The following is an 18134-nucleotide window of genomic DNA, read 5'->3' as shown; positions in this document are numbered from 1 at the left end:
TTTCCTCTTTCAACTCACCCTCATTATGTTCCTGTCTCCAGGCTGCTATTTAAAAAAAAAAAAAAACAACAAAACCTTAGCCCCTGCCCAGCCACTGTGAGGAGGAAGAAAGTTGCCATTTTTGTAGGTTATGCAGCCACACACTGGGCTTGACTGTTTGAAAAGCTCCTGAGAAGCACATAGAGCAACTGTATGAATCATCTTACTTCCCTCAGCTAAGCAATTGAGAAGCAAATAGGAGCTGGATCTGAAAATCCCTTCAGATCCTGCTCCGTGGTGGTGTTCCTGGCCATTTAAAACGGCTGTCCTTAGAAGGACCTACGTTAGTGTGCTGATGGAGTCAGGAGCTGTTGCTTTAGGAAGTAATAAGCATGACCTGTCCTCATACATGCTTGAAGAGACAGAGAAGGTGCTGCCGGCAGATACTGGTAGCAACCAGTCTGAAATCAAGACTTCGGTTACCCTGACCAGCTGAGTGCAGAGCGAGAGGTGCTTAAATGGATCCTGGACTGGACCCACAGCAGCGTGCAATGATGGTCCTGATCGGTGAGTACAACGTGTGCCTTTAGGCTGTCCTGGGCTGCGCTTGAGGAGAGCCTGGTTCTTGGTCATACGGGTTCTCCCCTCTCTCTGACTGGTTTCCCAGATAAACCTGCTTTAATCGGGTGGCGACGCTTTCCCAGGGCCTCACGATTTCGAGCGCCGCACTTCATGGCAAAGCTGCCAAACCCAGATGGCTGCTGGGTGGGGACGGGCACTGCTGGTTCTCCTTCAGCCTGATGTGGAGGTGGAAGGAGGAAGGAGGAAAGGTGAGGACTGCTGCTTGTCCCCAGCTGGCTGAGCTCTCTGGAAACCACTTGCGTTTGGCCACTGGAGGGAGGTGTTCCTCCAAGAAAACCCAGCCCGGGTGCCGCATTATCGGCTGGTCCCTGGGGAATGAGATGATGACATTGATCGCTTCCTTCTGTTCCTTGTTACTCCTGGCAGCAGGGTAGCTACAATAACTTGTAATTACAAATGTATTCTCCTCGTAAATGATTTGTGCTGCGTGCTTGGCATTTTTAGGGATAATTTTCCCTTCCATTTCTTGGGAGCAGCGCACTGTTAGATATTTTGTTGCATGTCTTCCACCACTGTATATGGGGTTTGCCTGTTTGTTGGGTTTCTGCCCTAAGTAGCTCTGGAAGTTCAAGACAGTATGAGGAGCCTCTCCTTCTGCTCCTTTCCTCATCCCCATCTTTTTCCTGTTTTCCTCCATCCTCCTTTCCTTTGTGTGGTCAGCTTGGGAGGAAGCAAGGGGCATTTTGGTGCTTATAAACCTGATCTAGAAAGGATTCCAGGAAGAAAGTACTCGGATGTTCTGAGAACAAGGAACCTGCTGCTGCTTCTTGGGCCAGGATCCCAGATCATCTCCAGAGTAAAAGTTTGCTGCTGGAACTAGAAATCAGAATATCACTCAGACATCTTGGGAGATTCAGTGTTTGTCTAGCATAACCCACGGCGCCAGCCTCTGCAGTAGCTCAGCACATGGAAGCATTTTGTGCATAACCAATAAGCTGTTATATAGCTGTCCCAGGCCAATAATTAATATTGCAAGAACATAGCTGTGACCTCCCTGTGGCCTTAAGCAAGGCCCCTAGTAATGAACTGGTGACGTTCCTCATTCTGTGTGATCACAGGGAAGTCAAAGCTGTTACAATCCTTTCCACGAGGTGTTTTTTCCTTCTGCAAAGGTAAGAGGAATTGCATTAGAGTGGGTAGGGGCAAGCCTGTAGGTTGCAGTGCATCTTGTTTTCTTGTGATGGTTTCTGCATGGCGCATACTCAAATGTAATTTGTGAGAGTTGTTCTTTCCTCTGTAACTCTCCCACATGTGGTGGTGTGGCTGGTCCCTGCTGGCTTTGCTTATGAATTGAGGCTGAATTTGGTTGACTTCAGAAACCATCTGATTTCTGTCTGCAAGGCAGGCTGCAAATGGTGTCATCAGACTGTGTGACTTGGTTGGGGAAGGTGAGGAACAACAGCCACAGGGGCTCATTGGTGAGAAGCCAGGTGACCCTGGGATTCCCACAAATGCTTTTTCACAGCCAGTTGCTGCCACTCAATGCCATAAATGGAGAAAATACCCTCAATTATTCATGGTCTGGCTCTAACCCGTTAGCCTCTGAGACTCTTGGCTCTAGCCTTGGCCTTTTATTACAAAGAATAAACCTCAGTTAGCAGCCAGGATTTCTGAATGACATTTTAAACCAGGTTGATACTGAAAACTTGCCAGCGTAAAATCTACTGCCATGGACGTCTTCAGATACTTGTAAGCTGGCAAAAGGTCCTTAGCAAAAACGATGCTATTAGTGAACAAAAGCTATTAGTAAAATGTTGCTAGTAAAGCTACTAAGTATGCTTTAGCCATTTATAAACAGTTTCTAGCAGGCATGCGTTGGTAGAGCGCACACCATTTTTTGCCTTGTGGCAAGAATTTCTTCTGCCAAACATGGGGAGTTACTTTCTATGTAGGCAGTGTAACCCTAGCCATACATTCTTACTTCTCAGGTATTAATTTTCTGGTTTCTGTCTTCTAAGCTCTTAATAATACAATTGGCTGGGGTGTACTTGTGCTGTTTGGCTTTTGTAGGGAGGGATTAAGGGAATATTGGATGCTCTGTATCTGGAGAAAATATATTCTCAGTTCTCCAGGCAAAAATATTATCCCTGGATTATATTTTTATATAAATATAATATTATTTATTATATTTTTATATATTATATATTAAATATATCATAGATAAAATAATAAATATATAAAATATATATCTTTAAGAAGGATAAGGCTCCAATAAGTATGTGGATGCTCTAAGATGTGGAATCTGAGAGGGGAAAATCCTGCTTTAGCCCCCAAGGATAGTATTTGCACACACTTGAATTAAATTTCTCTCTGGTGTCTTCTTTCCTGTCCTTCTCTCACTGACAAATAGCATCATGAGGTGACCAGTCTGTCCGCAACAATCCAGAGTTAAGCAGAAAATATAGAAACCTACTTCTGTAACCACAACAGGCCCCATCTCTAGGAAGCTAGAGGGCATTTCCCTTCCCTCCTGTAGGTTCCAGATGTTGGTAACTCCCATTCCTTTGCTATGTTGCTTTGAGCTACAGCAGCAGCTCAGGAGTTATCTTGATACTGCTGTTTGTTCTGGGAGTGTTGACCAGGTTAGGAACTATTGGTTTACACCTATGTGAGGCCATCATGCTGCTGCTCCAGACCTGTATCAGATCTAGACTTCTCCCAGGATCCCAGATTCTCAGTATGTCACCATCATGGCAGACCTTGTCTATCATCTGACTCTTGCCAGTATTACTTGCTGTTCATAACCTTAAACCTTCTACATGTTGTCTCTTCTTTTCCAAGCAGTTTCCTTGGAAGTTCTTGGTCTGCAGTTCCTTCTGGATCTGGCTGCCCTGGCATCAGGTAACTAACTCTGAAACAATGGTTGTGACAGTGCTGGAGATCAGAGGAAAGTGTGTCAGACTAAATTTTTCTTCTTTTTGCTCTGCTTAGAGTTACAGACTGGACATATGGAAGTTCTTCAGAGACAGCAAGAATCCCAGAGCATGTGATCATCTGAATTGCTTACCCAGCATGCTTCCTGGGTATTTTCTACATAGCACTTCTGGAAACCATTTAGGATTTACTAGGGTGGAAATGTGAGGTCCTGTCAAGACCATGTTATAGTACAGGCATGTGCTTTGGGCACTGAACTTGCAAAATGATGTCAGAATAGTGTAACTCATACAGTGATGTCTGCAGACAGTCTGGAACAACAGCACATCAGAGAGCAGACCTTTAATTTTGGCAGAGGTTGTTTCATGATGTTCTTAAGTATTTGTAAAGAAGTTGTCCTTTGAATACCATGTTGTAATTAACTCCGGTTAGCACTGGTTGGGAATTCTTTTCACAAAACAATTTTTCCCTAGAGGGTGTAGGTCCATATAAAACAAAGTGTGTTTTGTTTATGGGCTTTTTTAATTCCTGCTTAAATGGGACTGAAAATAGTTGGATAACTTTTGATGGAGTGGTTTCTTCCGCTTTCTTAGTGGTTGTAAACATTATGTAAAAGACCTGGAATTGGACAAAACAGGATTATAAAACCATATTCTAAATATGCGATCTAACAACAAGGTGTATTGGTTTTCTGAGGTGGGATAGACTGGAGAGATGGATAAATTTTTATTTTTATTTTTCTGTGTGAATAGTCAAAAGTGTTGGCTGTATCTGAAAGAATCTCTGCATTTCTTAAGATCTGGGGGTTGAAGGGAAAATAAAAAATAATAAACTGTCCAAGATACCACTGTTACCCCTGGGCTGGGTGAAATTAGACTAGGGGTCCCTGCTACTTCCCTTTCAAGCAAAGGTGTCTGTAACAAATGTGCAAACCAGGTCCACTTTGGCGCACCACTTAGAATCTTAAAATTATTTAGGTTAGAGAAGTCCTTTAAGCTCATTGAGTCCAACTGTAAACCTAGTACTTCCAAATCCATCACTGAGCTGTGTCCCTAAGTGCCACATCTATGTGTCTTTTTAAGCACCTCCAGGAATGGTGATTCCACCACCTCCCTGGGCAGCCTGTTCCAATGCTCGCCCACCCTTTCAGTGAAGAAATTTTCCCTAATATCCAATCTAAACCTCCCCTGGTGCAACATGAGGCTGTTTCCTCTTGTCCTGTCACTTGACACTTGGGAAAAGAGACCAACACCTGAGCACTTTATATTTTGGAGTGGCTTCTTTAGATGTCTGGGCAGTTCCTCAGAGCTGCAGAACTCAGCCAGGCATAAGCAGAAATCAGTGGGCGCCCTTTCCTCAAAACTAACGCACTCTTTGTCAGCTGGGAACAGAGTACAATTCCGAAGGACCTTTGACTTCAGAGCCTGCATTGAAGCAGGTGTGTCACTGCTTTCACGTTGCTGCCAAGTGGAAAGTTAATGTTCCCCTTTGTGTCCTGTGAGGCCAGGGAGAGACCAGTGGAGACACTGAAATGCTGCCGCTGCTGCTAGCACGTATATTCAAAGAGGGTTTAGGTAAGATGATGGAGGGAAAGAAGTCTGTCAAGGGCTATTAAATAAACAAGGGCAGATGCAACTTCTGCTTGGGGAAGTTATATTTAAAACTGTACACTGTGTAGCTGATGCATGGAGTTTGGAAGAATGAGGTGTTAAGATATTAAAACCATGGAAAAAATAGCTGGAAAACGCCAGCCTGATGTGAAATCCCACCTGAGGCAATCCCAGCTGCCTGTGGCACTGTTTATCTGACTACCACACATTGTTCCTGCTGCAAATGATTAATGGGATGTTTGCTCAGCTGGGGAAGGGGAGAGGAAAGTGAACTCCATGGTGAAATCAAGCCTAAAAGAGGAGATACTTCAATATCATGGCAGAAATGTAAATGCACAAAAATTGTGGCCTGATGCTGTTTGGGTTTTTGGTGGTGGTTTTTTTTTTAATTGCCCTGCTTCTCCAAGCAGTGTGTGAAATTAATGAGTGGCGCAACTGTCCTGTAAGCCAATAGTACGACTGTACTTCAGTGACTCTGAAAAGTGACATCCCAGCAACTTGCATGGCTGAACATGCCAACGACAGTATTTCATTGATACAGACTTACAGGGTTTGGGGTTTTTGTTTGAGGTGTTTGGGGGTTTTTTTTGTCTTGTTTTGGTTTTAAGTGGAAATGCACCAGCATCAGGTCCATATGAGCCTGTAGAAGCGAGGTGGTGTGGAAGCGGGGCTGGGGCAGTGTGGAAGCTTCCGGAAGGTGCGGGGTGGCTGGGGGAGGAAGAGGGACCCGTGGCCCCTGGCCTGGAGGTGAGGGAGAGGGAGATGGCAGGGGGTTTGCCCTGACAAGGGGGAGCTGGCATGGAGGGCAGGCCCCACAATGAGCAGGGTGGAAAGGTGGTGGGGATACACACCCAGGCGTTTAGCTGCAGCCGTTTGCCCCAGTGAGTCTGAACAACTGTTTAGAAAGGGGTTTAGCTGTAACTTGTGTTCTTACTGGAAACCTAGTTTAGCCAGCGCGTAAGGTAATGGCGAGACCACCACCCTGGGTCCATCGCCAGCTGTAAGCCAAGCAGGAGCTGTCTGGCGACGGAGTCGACGTGTTTGGGAGCCACTTGCCTCCTCAAGGCAGTGAAGAACGAGCGTGGCAGTGCCAAGGCCCCGCTTGCCTGTTCTGCAAGGCGCCGTGGATGTGGCGGGAGCAGGGTGCAGGGGCAGGTCCCACCTGTGAGGGATCTGTGCCCGGAGGAGCCTCAGGAACGGACCCCCACAGGGCAGCACCAGGAGTCAGCCCCTGCCCCAAGGAGCTGGGTGTCGTGGCCAGGTAGGTTGGCGTGCTGAGGAAAATCCAAGCTGCGGTCTGGCCGTGAAGGGCAGGGGACAAGCTGCAGCCAGCCTCGGAGGGGACATAGGAGGTGGATTTTTCTGGAAGAGTTGCTCTCAGGAAACAGGGACCATGAGACAGGCAAGGCAGCAGGCAGCTGTATTCCAGCTCTCGGTGGTGGTGGGAGAGGAGCAGGCCTGACTCCCATGGCTGAGCAGGAGCACTGTGGTGTACAGCTGCTGTTGTGCAAGTAGTCAGCAGGTTTCATACAGAAACCACAGCACCTTTATCCTTAAGAGACTCTGCTGCCGTTCCCATTAATTTCAGGATCAGTTTGAAACCAATTGTTTATAAAACAATCAACTAGGTTGCCAGAGTTGCCTTTTGAGTACTTCCAGGTATTGGCAGTTTGTCTATTGCTTTATACAATCTCACCACAGATGTTATGAAAACATTCTGTCTCCTGTAACACCCCGGGTTGCACGTTCTTTCTCACGCTTGCTGGCTCTTCCTGAAGTCCCCAGCAATGCCTGCTTTGGCTAGTAAAGTACCAGGGCTTGATGAGAAAGTTTGGCTGCAGAATGCTGTGGGTTGCAGGCTCTTGGTTTCAAAGAATCCTCTCACACCGGTGAGCTGTAAGCAGAAGTAGGCAGATGCCCTAACAGGAACCAAAGCTTCAGAGCACAGGCGTGTCTGAGATTTGGGAGCCCTGTCTTGTTTTCTCTTAGATTTCCCTTGGTATGCTGGTGGTCATTAGTGAGCAGCTTGCACTTTGTTTGAGTAGTGAAGAAGCTGGTTACACTAGCTTTTATGTGATGAGAAGAAGCAGAGAGCACATCACTGATCAGACAGCTATCTTGAAGCTGGCAATTTCATGCCTAGCTATAATGGAAGCTAATTAGCTCAAGGCTGTCTCTCATCTGAGCAAGGCAACAGCAGGATTGCATTGTCTTCCTATTAGGCAATAGTCTTGCCTGACATAAAATGAGATGTCTGGCCATTCTTATAATTGCATACAGCTATTTATTTTTCACCACAGCTAGATTATCTCACTCTTTTAACAGGCAGCAAAATGGTAATGAGATCTTCTCTCCTCTTAAATTCATTGCAGGCCATGCTGAGGACTTCTGTGCTCTGATAGCAAAGAGGGAGGGTAATGCAGAAGTAGAGGAGGAAGCAGTCTCCATCTCTACCCTGGAATGAGCTTGGTAGGAAAGGGTATTCTGCTAGCTCCTGCCTTAATAGTGAAGTCTCTAGGATAACTGTTTCCTACTCAACCCTTCATTCTCTTGAACTAAGAGAACTTCTGTCACACGCTCCTGTTTGTAACATCAGGACCTTGTAAGAACTTCACAGTACTGCTAGCATTTCTGTGCCATGTAAACACAATCCTAGCTCTGTCCTTAATGTGTTAGTCTCTACCTGCCCGTCCTCTTCTGTGTGTGGTCGTGCTAGAATTCAGCATTAACACTAACTAACCGTTGCTTACAGGGACAGAACTACAGTTGGGGATGTAATTGGTTTCTGATATGCAGAGATATTTCACATAAGGATAAGAGCCCAGGACCAGAAGTGTGGAGAGTATGGCATGTTTCAGGATCCTGGAAGGCTTGCAGTGCGTATGGCTGCTGTTATCAGACTCCATCAGTAAAGCAAAGCCTGCCTCACTGGAAATAAAAGATTATGGTCAGGATCCATGCAAGGACAAATAAAAGCTTGTTAAAACTGTAAAGATCACCTGTTTATAATGGACTAACTGGTGGCAGAAGCAGAGAATGCCTTGATTGTCTGGTTAGATGGCAAGGGGGAGTATATTTCATATAATCATCATAGAATAGTTTGGAAGAAACCCTTAAAAGTCATCTAGTCCAACTCCCCTGCAATGAGCAGGAACATCTTCAACGCGATGAGGTTGCTCAGAGCCCCGTACAACCTTGCCTTGAATGTTTCCAAGGATGGGGCATCTACCACCACTCTGGGCAACCTGGTCCAGTGTTTCACTACTCTCACAAAAATTTCTTTATATCTAGTCTAAATCTATCCTCTTTTTATGAGGTTTTAAAACCATTACCACCTGTCTTATTGCAACAGGCCCTACTAAAAAGTCTGTCCCCATTCTTCTTATAAGCCCCTTTATTTGTATCATTGACTCTAAGCCTGCCAAGATAACGGTGCTGCTGTGAGACAAGCTGAGGGGAACAGCCCAGCATGCTACGTCAGCTTTAGGGTTATCCAGAATTTAGGCAGGAAGTGTTTGAGGAGCATAGTATACAGCAATGAATGGAAAGTGTGGATGCACTACCTTTTGTTGTTGTTGTAGAGTTACTTACAAGTACAGTGAGGGTTGGGGCAAGAAATGCTGAGGCTGAAGTTTGCCCAGTCCTCAGGAATGGATGAAGGCTGGTGTTGACAGGATTAGCTTCAGTATCATCTTGTTCATGGGAATGAAATGAGACACAAGTTAAGAATGAAGGGTAAGTAGCTGTGCAAGGAGGTTCTAGTTTAGGAAAACTGCCAGTGGAAATTCTTAATATATGGCTAAATTTAGGTTACCTTTGGGATGGGATAGATTTAAGGACACTTCTTACCCCTGAATTCTAAGAAAAATGTAACACCGGAAAAAGAAACAATGTTTTAGTTTGGGGTGAAATGGGTTGAGAAGGCCAAGCTATTGATTGGCTTAAGTTTAGACAGTAAATATAAAACATTCTGGTGCCAGCTGGGTACAAGGTACTAGAAAAACCTTTGACTGTGATCTCAGCACCCTGGTACAGCAATGCTTCAGAACTGTGCACAGAACAACCAGCAGCTATGGTCAACCTACTGCCAGTACTTTGTTACTTGGTCAGGGGAGACAAAAGTTGTCCGATGCTTTCCTAGGCCTAGGCTCTGTCATAGCATGGTGTCAGTGAAGTTACAGCAAGCTGTAGGATCCTGCTGAATGTAGTTCTTTATATTACCCGTGGAAGTCTTTTCGTATATTAGAGCAACTCACGTTCTCCTCATTTTTCTTGCAAACCCTGACACCACATTATAACTGCTGAGACCCTGTGTTTTCTAGATAACACCCTTGAATGCTGCTGTTTTCTTGGTCTACTTGGGCAGACCTTGAGGGCACAATAAGAACTGGTCATGGCCCATACTACTTTTCCAAAAGCAAAACCTAACCCAAGCTATACCTCCAGTGTTCGAGATAGTTTGCTGTTGCAGGCTCAGCAGCAAATAAAGCACAAGCCCAGGAGCCCTAGCTGCAACAGTTGTTGTCCACTTGTGCAAATTTCTGGGATTCATCAGCAAAAGGATCTCCCAGTTACTTTCTATCTATAATCCTAGCTTTAATCGAAGGCTGCTGAGATACTGTGACCCTGAAAGTAATCAGGGCTTGGAGGAGCCTTCTGGCATGCAGTCACAGCTGACTTTTGGAAACCTACATGCAGGAGACTGACTGAAACTTTGATGCTTATATTTTGGAAAAAGAAGTATAAATCCAATCTGAACCCTGGAGTTCACTTAACACTGAAATAGGCCTCCCTGCAAGCTCAGCAGGAGCCACTGGGTCTTTGCCACAACAGCCTCATTATGTCTGCAAGCCTTCTGGTAATTGCAGTAGAAGCTGTTTATTACTACCTCCTAATGCTAGTCTAAACTGTGGTCTGCTAAAGCCCGATGGTCTCAAAATGGTGGTAGTTCATAGGATGTGACTGTATACCCTTTGGGATGTGTCTGTGAATGCATCTTGTTGAGTAATTTTATTCCTAATTCTTACCTTTTAGTGAAAGCAGAGTCATAAGGCTGCTTTGAAGCTTGGCACAGGCAAGGGGACCCTAAACAGAGCTGCTTGGTGTCTTGCCACCAGAGCCAAGCACAGGATTTGGGCTGGGATTAAGATTTATTGTTCTGCTTTGCCTTGCCTACAGGGCAAGAATAAGGGCTGGTTCCAAGAAGGGCCAATGGATGTTTATGTTCCAGTCAGGACAACTTGAGGTGAGGCTAGCATTGGGCAGCATTCAGGACAGCTGGGGCCTAAAAGGGGTTTTGGTGATCTATTCAGGGTTTGTAATATTAAGAGAAAGGCTGATGAAGGTTTCGGCAAATGCATGAGACTTAATATGGGAAGTGGTTGCTGGACTAGGTTTAAAACTAAGATGAGGAAAGAATGATTATTAAGGATGGACTTAGCAGTGAGCTCTGTAGGATATGCAGTGTTCAGATGAAGACTTGTACCAGTAGCTACCTTTGAGAGAAGAGACAGCAGGCAATCTAGAGTCCTCACGAGACCTTCAGTATATTCTTTGTGCCAACATGAGCCTGAATGACTGGAAAATTCTCTTGCCATAAACTTCATAGTATTCAGCTCCAGATAGACCAAGATCACAACTGAATACTGCACTCTTAACATCTCATCCTAGAATCCCATGCATTTCTTTAGCCACTAAAGAGCCCTTCCTACTTGTTCCTACATGATTCCCATTAAATACTCAACAGAGAAGAGCTTGTCATGATCTAAGGTTTACCCTCAGCCACAGGCCGATCTGATCTGATCTTTGTGTGGAATTTGCACCAGAACAGCTTAGATGGAGTGCCAGAGCCATCAGCTGCTGATCTTGTTGTCACTATTGTTCTGCAGTTGGGACCTGGAACTGTTCTTTCGTGAGTCATACAACGTATTAAAGTGCTGATTCTACTCCTTGGAAATCCAGAATCATGCTAGGTAATAACTCATAAATGTATTTGTTCTTGTGTCATTCCAAAGACGCAATGATATTTTAGGATAAATCAGTTTTCTGTTTTTTCAAATGTCATTGCATTGTCTTTTAGCAGTTGTTTCCCTTTCAGATTTTTTTTTGCCTTCCTCACCTCTCCCAGCCCTAATCCTTCTCAAACTAGGGACCTGAAGAAAAAGGAATGTGAAGGCAGTGTTTTTATGTGGGATAAAATATCCCATTTTATCCCATATTTAGTTGCAGAACTACCAGCTTGAAATGTTCCGATCTCTTAAAAATCCAGGGAGTGAGGTGCTTTGGCAGGAATCTATCTTTTCTCATCCCCTAAAGTTCTCCAACTTCATTAGGCCTTGGAAAGAAGAACGAATTTTGAAGGCCTTTGTGGAAGTTGCTTTGATATGGAAGGGGCTCAAGTTCCTCTGATCTGTGTGTATGAGGATTTCTTTCTTGGAATCAGTTCCTCAGACCCATGTGGCAGATAACCTTGTTGTCTTAGTGCACTAACACTCCTTTCCAAAATGCTCCAAGAGGGGTTGTTTCAGTTTAAGAGAAAGAGAAGGAGGAGGAGGGAGTTTCCCTTGCACTTGCCAAGGTAAAAGGCAAGCCTCTTCTGAAGCTATGGCCAGCCTCTATTACCCTTGGGGGCTTCTTGTCATCACCTGCTATTACCAGAGAGTTTATGAACTTTTTCAATGGCTCATTTCACACTAAAGTGTCCATGTTCCTTCTAGAGCCTGCTGCTTACCGGCTCCATCCCAAACGTAAAGGCATGGGAGAGATTCTCAGAGCTCCAAACTTTACTCTAGTCATAAACTCGCAGCATACTACATTAAATGCTGCCACCCGCTTCAATCAGGGAATGCAGGGTGCCTCTCAGCAAGAGAAGACGAGAAGCTGGTCTAATTGGGATATCCAAAGATGTGGACTTAATTAGGCAATTTTGTTTGTCTCACCCAGGGATAAGAGGAATCACTGCAAATAGCCAATGGAAGGTTTTATGAGAACAGTTAAATATCTTCTGTCACTTATTGTGCTTTCCCACACAGGTTGAAGCTCTTCAGACTACTTTCAACTGATGCCAGGCTTTTTTATCACTTACAAGTGCTGCTTCCATCACCCCTTCAGCAGCCTTGTGCCTCATACTGTTCTACTTTGCTGTTTTCCCATGGGGACTGTGGATTTCCCACATAATGGAGAGTGCCAAACTGTTATTTTGGTCAGATACCTCATCTAAAGGTGATGTGATTCCCAAACTCTCATCATCCCAGAAAAATTCAAAGGTTATATCATCTTTCAGAGGCAAACAAACTTGCTTTCTTTTGTCATTTCTTCTTTCTTGCAATAAGCTGCAATCACTTTTTTTGTTTAAAAGAAACAATTTTTTTGTTTCTTATTGAAATGCCTACAATGTTTTTGTGAAAATTAATAAAATCTGGAATTAAAAGAATGAAGGGGGTGTGCACTGCAGATTTTTTAAATTTTCAGTAACTGAAAATCATCAAAAGTAGTATGTCACATGTTGCCCCTCATCTCCAAAAAACCTGATTTCTTGTCTAGCCTCTCTGTGTATGTAGAACGCCTTATCCTTTCCCCTCTCTAATGTTAAGATTTATAGACTGCCTTCCTGGCTGCTAGCCTTTCCTCCATTGAAGAAAAATAAAACCAGAAATAAATAAATTCACAGTACTAAGGCTTTTCAGTTGCCAAAACTAATTAATCATTTGAACATAGGCACAAACTCTGATAAGATACGGAGTGCAGCATTCAGCCCATTCCACATATTTTTGTTTAGTTACTGCACTTACTCCATTGGGAAAAAATTCTACTTAAGCCAAAAATTCGTGGGTCATTTCCCAACTAACGTTTTCATAGTGATATCAGAGTTGTTACCTACCAGATCCTTGTGTGACAGAGCTGTGGCTGTTTGGGAGCATTATTCTGTTGCTCTGTACTTAGTTCACGTCTCACCATTTGAAGAGTTTCTCCTATCTTTCTGCTTCCTCATCATTTACAGCTCTATAAAAATCCCCAGCCTATATCCTGGGACCCAGTAAATATTTAGCTGTCTTTTAAATCTAGTACTCAAACACTTGTGATAAATAAGCCAACATATTTATATAAACTATCTCATTCTCCTAATACGTGCTCCCTAAATTAACTTATATTGCATGTGTTAGTGTTAGTACATGTATTTGTATTCCTGCTTTTCTGTAATAGCCTTTCAGGAATTTTGAAGAAATTGTAAGTCTCTACGTCTATCAAACTTCCAAAATTATTTTTCCAAAATATCTTCATTAAACACATAAATATAAGTTCAATTTTTAGATATGGTATGAACAATCTGTGACCCACAGTAAGCCTCTTGGTTTATTTAATTACTTTTTTGCTAATAACATTTAGCTTCCTTACTTCTGATCTAATGTGGTATTCACTCTTCAGCAACCATTTATCCTGGCATACTTTGGATTTAGCTAAATAAGGATGCATTTTCTTTTATGGTCAGGGAGCTTCTGTGAAAACTGGTATCCAAAATGGCTCCCTTGAGGTCTGACTTTGGTGGTAGTGGGGAGAGAGACAGAGGTAGTGGCAAGAAGGGAAGGAGCCATAAAATTTAAAGAACCATTTAAGAACTTTCTTTCAAGAGCCAAGAGTTCCCCAAAATAAACTTCATCTCTCTAGCTTTAGGAACGTATCTTAGGTGCCTAAATTAATAGCCTAGTCACAGCTGAAAAACCGGTCTAAACTGGGAGCTGAGCCCTTCAGTAGCTGCTGAAGAGAGGCTCAGGTTATAGATTAGGGGCACTACTACAGGGCTATTCATATCTCTTCATCCATTGCCTGTGGAACCCGAACATGGGCAACTCTTTTATACTTAGCATGCACAGTTACCCTGCCCTTTGATTAATCTCAAACTTAACTGATTCTTTCAAGCTTCAACTCTTGAGTAAGATCTGGAATGTCTCTTGGGCTATGCTTATTGCAAACACATGTTGGGGTGTAGACCACATCTGTGGTGGGGATGGGGGGAAAAAAATGGTATGTGGAAACTTCTCTCTCCACTCCACCCTCTTTGTCACTGATCCATCTCCATGGTTTAACATTTGTGAGCTGAAGAATCTGTTCCCCAGGCCCTATTTCTGGCTCACTCTGCAAGTTATTCCATTTAACAGGCCTTGCCAAAAGTGGTTGATGCTAGCATGAGGGAAAAGTCTAATGGCTTTCAGCTACAGTATTCACATTAAATGCCTGCTATGGAGCTGACATTCAGTGTAATGATGGCTGAACTGGGATGTTCTCATCTCATTCAGTAGAACCTGCTCTTACTGAGGTGTCACATCCTTCCCACAGTGGCAACACATGCCATGAAAGGGTTGAAGATCTGCAGATCTTCCCTATTTACAGGATTATCTGGCAAATGATTTTGCTTTGCTGACTATACTAGAGATGTGCTGTTTCCACTTCACTGAAACCAGCAGATCCCAGACTACTAGGGGTTTTTTTTTGTTTTATTTTGCATTATGGTTGGCTTGGATGTAGGAAATTCAGGTAAAATATCAATCATGTTGTCTGTGATGCCTGACACCAGACAGGCAAGGCTATTTCAAGCACTATCAAGTAACAATTGTGAAGAGACTCCAGAATTCCTTGCTGACAGCAGGCCGTTGGCCATGTTGGTTAAAATCAGGTAAGTGTGTTAGAAAGCCATGAGAATTCATTGCTGTGAAGCAGAAAGATAGGGGTAGGAACAAGTTCACATAAGCACCACTAATGTCTCAGTTTCCAAACTCTTGAAAGCCTGGGCACTCATAGTGGAAATCCAAGAGGCAGTTTCAGTGATAATACATAAGGTGGGAGTGGTAGGTGGCTCTGCCATGCCACTGCTCTCCACATCACTAAGGTGAGCACAGTGTCAGCATGCGATGGTGAAAGAGGGATGAATGTTACAGCTATTGTAGGTTCTATAAATGTAACTAGTTCATGATTACTTCATAAACACATAGTTAGTTCCCACCTAAATCAACAACTAAACACATTTGTTCAGCTCCTTCCCCACTCTGCATTACAGTAGCTTTCTGAGCATCTGCTTTCTGGAAACTGCACTTTTCCCAGCAACCCTGGGACAAAGGTGAGCAATTCTGCTGCTCTGGTAGGGTCTAGATCTCTTTTCCTAGCTGCTGGCCCATGAAAGGGCAGAAGAGTCAAGCTTTGCTTCTGAGATCATTAGCAGACCACAATTCTGATCAGTTGTGGCTGGACAATAATGCCAGACTTCATTAGAGATTTCATCCTTTCAAAATTCCCCAGGAGCCAAGCAAGGATAAAAAAGAGTATCTACCAGAGTCAATAATCAACATGTAGGCTTCTGGCAACAACATGCAGAATGAGGTACATCCTGGTGCTGCTCCCTAATATTCCCCATTAACAGCCCACAGGCATCCTGTGGAAGGAAATACAGCAGACCAAAGGCCGGGGAACAGACAAAACAGGAAAGGGACAAGCACTCAAGACCCCTTGCAAATGAACCTGATTTATTAGAATGCATCCCACCTTCAGTCAGAAGCTTTATCAAGTGCCCTCCTGACCCTTTGTCCCTCTGCCTCTGTGCTTTGAGCCTGTTTGCCCTGTATGCTGCCCAGCTGTGAGTGCTGCCTTAGCGTTTGTAACCATCACCATCCCATTTTATCCAAATTACTTGCTCTTTGACTGAATCTTTTTCTTATGCTCCTTCAATTGAGCCAGCTGAATTTTGCTAGGTCTCCTGTAACTACTTCTTTTTTCTGCTCTCAGTGAGTTAGGGAATGGAGGAGTTTGCCTTCTTTTTGTCATTTCTCTAACTCCTTCCAAGCAGCTGGAATTTATTTTAATAAAGTTCATTTCAATAGAGCCTGGAGCCATAATACATGAGGCTGTGATCTCAGAAGTGCTCATAAATTAAGTAGGGTCAGCTCTGGTCGATGCATGCATAGGAGTTCTCCAAGGACACCCTGTGTGCTGATCGGCCCATGCCAATGATATAGCAACTGCCAGACACTGTCTGCCCAGTAGGCTGTCTCTTTCAGTATGCGATCTCTAGCCACTGCCAAATACTTCAGACGAAGACGTATTATCCCTGTGGTGGGCAAGTTATTCTTGACTGATCATAATTTCCTTCTAGACCTTTGCGGCATGAAGCTGTTGCTCTGCTGTCTCACATGTGCAAGGGTAATTGTGGGGCACTGGACCCTAGCTGCTTACACAATGCCTGGACCACTCGCTGACACTCAGACCAAAGGTGTTCTTGTAGGCTGCCAGGCGATCAGCCCCATTCAAACTTCACTGCCTGTCCTGAAGGATGAATGTACCACAGAGATATCTCGACTTCATGAGGGAAGTAGCCAGCTTGAACATACCCTCTGCAATCTAGATAGGTAGATAGATAGACAGATACCCTGAATCTAGATGGTAAGTGTGCTTTTAAAAGATATACAGTCTTATCATAAAGACTCCAAAAGATGGTGACCTCCACCATTATGCTGTTGTGCTTCTAGCTGCCCAGAAATTACATCTTATTTAAATAGGATGGAATTTGTCTTGTTGAACTTCCAACTATTGCTCACATTATGTCTTTGTCAGAAAGACTGAAACGCCTGCCTGCTTTGCCTGCCTGCTTGCCTCCTCCCTCCTGTTAAATGCTCTTCTGTGTGTAAATCTCTATATTCAGCAATTATGTCACCTCTAAAACTTCCCTTCTGTAAGCTGAATTAATTGAATAGAATTAGCTTTACATTCAAAGTCTTGTCTTCCAGTTCCTGTGGTCCCTACTATAGATAGTCTCAGCAATAAAGCCTGTGTGCTTTGAAATCCAGCAGTGTGTTTTTAATTCTGATTACAATAAAATCCACTGATTAACAGTAAAATAATCCTTTAGGCTATGTTTGACAGTAGTAGTTCTTCATTAGTGAACCTACTATTTTAACCTTTCCCCTCCCAAGTCAAGGAAGCTTCTGAAAATACTAAGCATTTTTTTCTAGTAAATGTTAACTGCTTTCCTACTACCTTGACCTTGACTTGGTGGTTGAAGTCAACGATGAGGCATGATCTCTTTTCTGGAATAACACAACGTGGAAAGAGTGCCCCTGAAAGAGCAGGAAGGTCTCCAGGTCAGTAACTTTCAAAAGCTGTCCTGTGACCTTCCCACTGTAGAGGGATCTACCAAGCTCAGAGGAACCCTCTTCCCTTCTTTTATAGTCTCCGGTGGTGTTGAGTGAGATAGGACTATTTGTTTTCTTTCTCTTGTTTTTCTAGTCCCTTTTCCTCTTGCCATAATGTGTTACTTCACCAGCCATGGAATTAGAGTTTGCACAGAGCTATTATTCACTGAAAGATTACATTCTTACATTCTTAGCACTGCTCTCTCTGCTTCCCACTTCTCTTTCTTTCAATTTCTTGATGCCTTTTCTTTTTATTTTTCTTTTTTTCCTTTTTTCCTTTTTTTTTTTTTTTCTTTGTTTCAGGATGATCTCAATACAATTCTAAAGCAGAAGCAGCAAGCTAGAGCCAAATGCCTGTTACAGCAGGCATTAGGTGGGCTTTTCCCATTGACAAAACTGCTAACATTTCTCATTTCTGACCAGGGGTTCTTTTTGCTTAGGTGTTCTTTTTCAGTCTAGAGTGAGAATCTGCTACCTGGCTGGACTGCTGAGTGTTTCAGTTTTTATTGTTTTGAACGTGGAACACGTCAACAATAGCTTCTAGATAACAAACAGGCGGATGATAATCTCCAAGTCTCACTTGACTATGGGTTTGTTGGGTATCTGAATCTGAGTCTTTAAACAGGCTGTGACAAAACACACCATTTGTTGGTGTCATCAGTTAGCTTCATCATCTTCTGACTGTCTATGATTGTCATCATCTGAGTAATGTTGCTTGCGTGGCATAGTAGGAGTGACAAATAGTTTGGGTCTGGACACCGGTGATGATGCGTGCTCCTGAAGTTTTGGCTGAGCAATGACAAAAATTCAGCCAGATTTTTTTGTTTGTTTGTTTTGCTTGTTGCTGACTGGA

Source organism: Falco naumanni, chromosome 7 (genome assembly GCF_017639655.2).
Source record: "Falco naumanni isolate bFalNau1 chromosome 7, bFalNau1.pat, whole genome shotgun sequence".
Taxonomy (NCBI): domain Eukaryota; kingdom Metazoa; phylum Chordata; class Aves; order Falconiformes; family Falconidae; genus Falco; species Falco naumanni.
The sequence above is the reverse complement of the archived record's forward strand: the minus strand, read 5'-3'. Positions refer to the sequence as shown.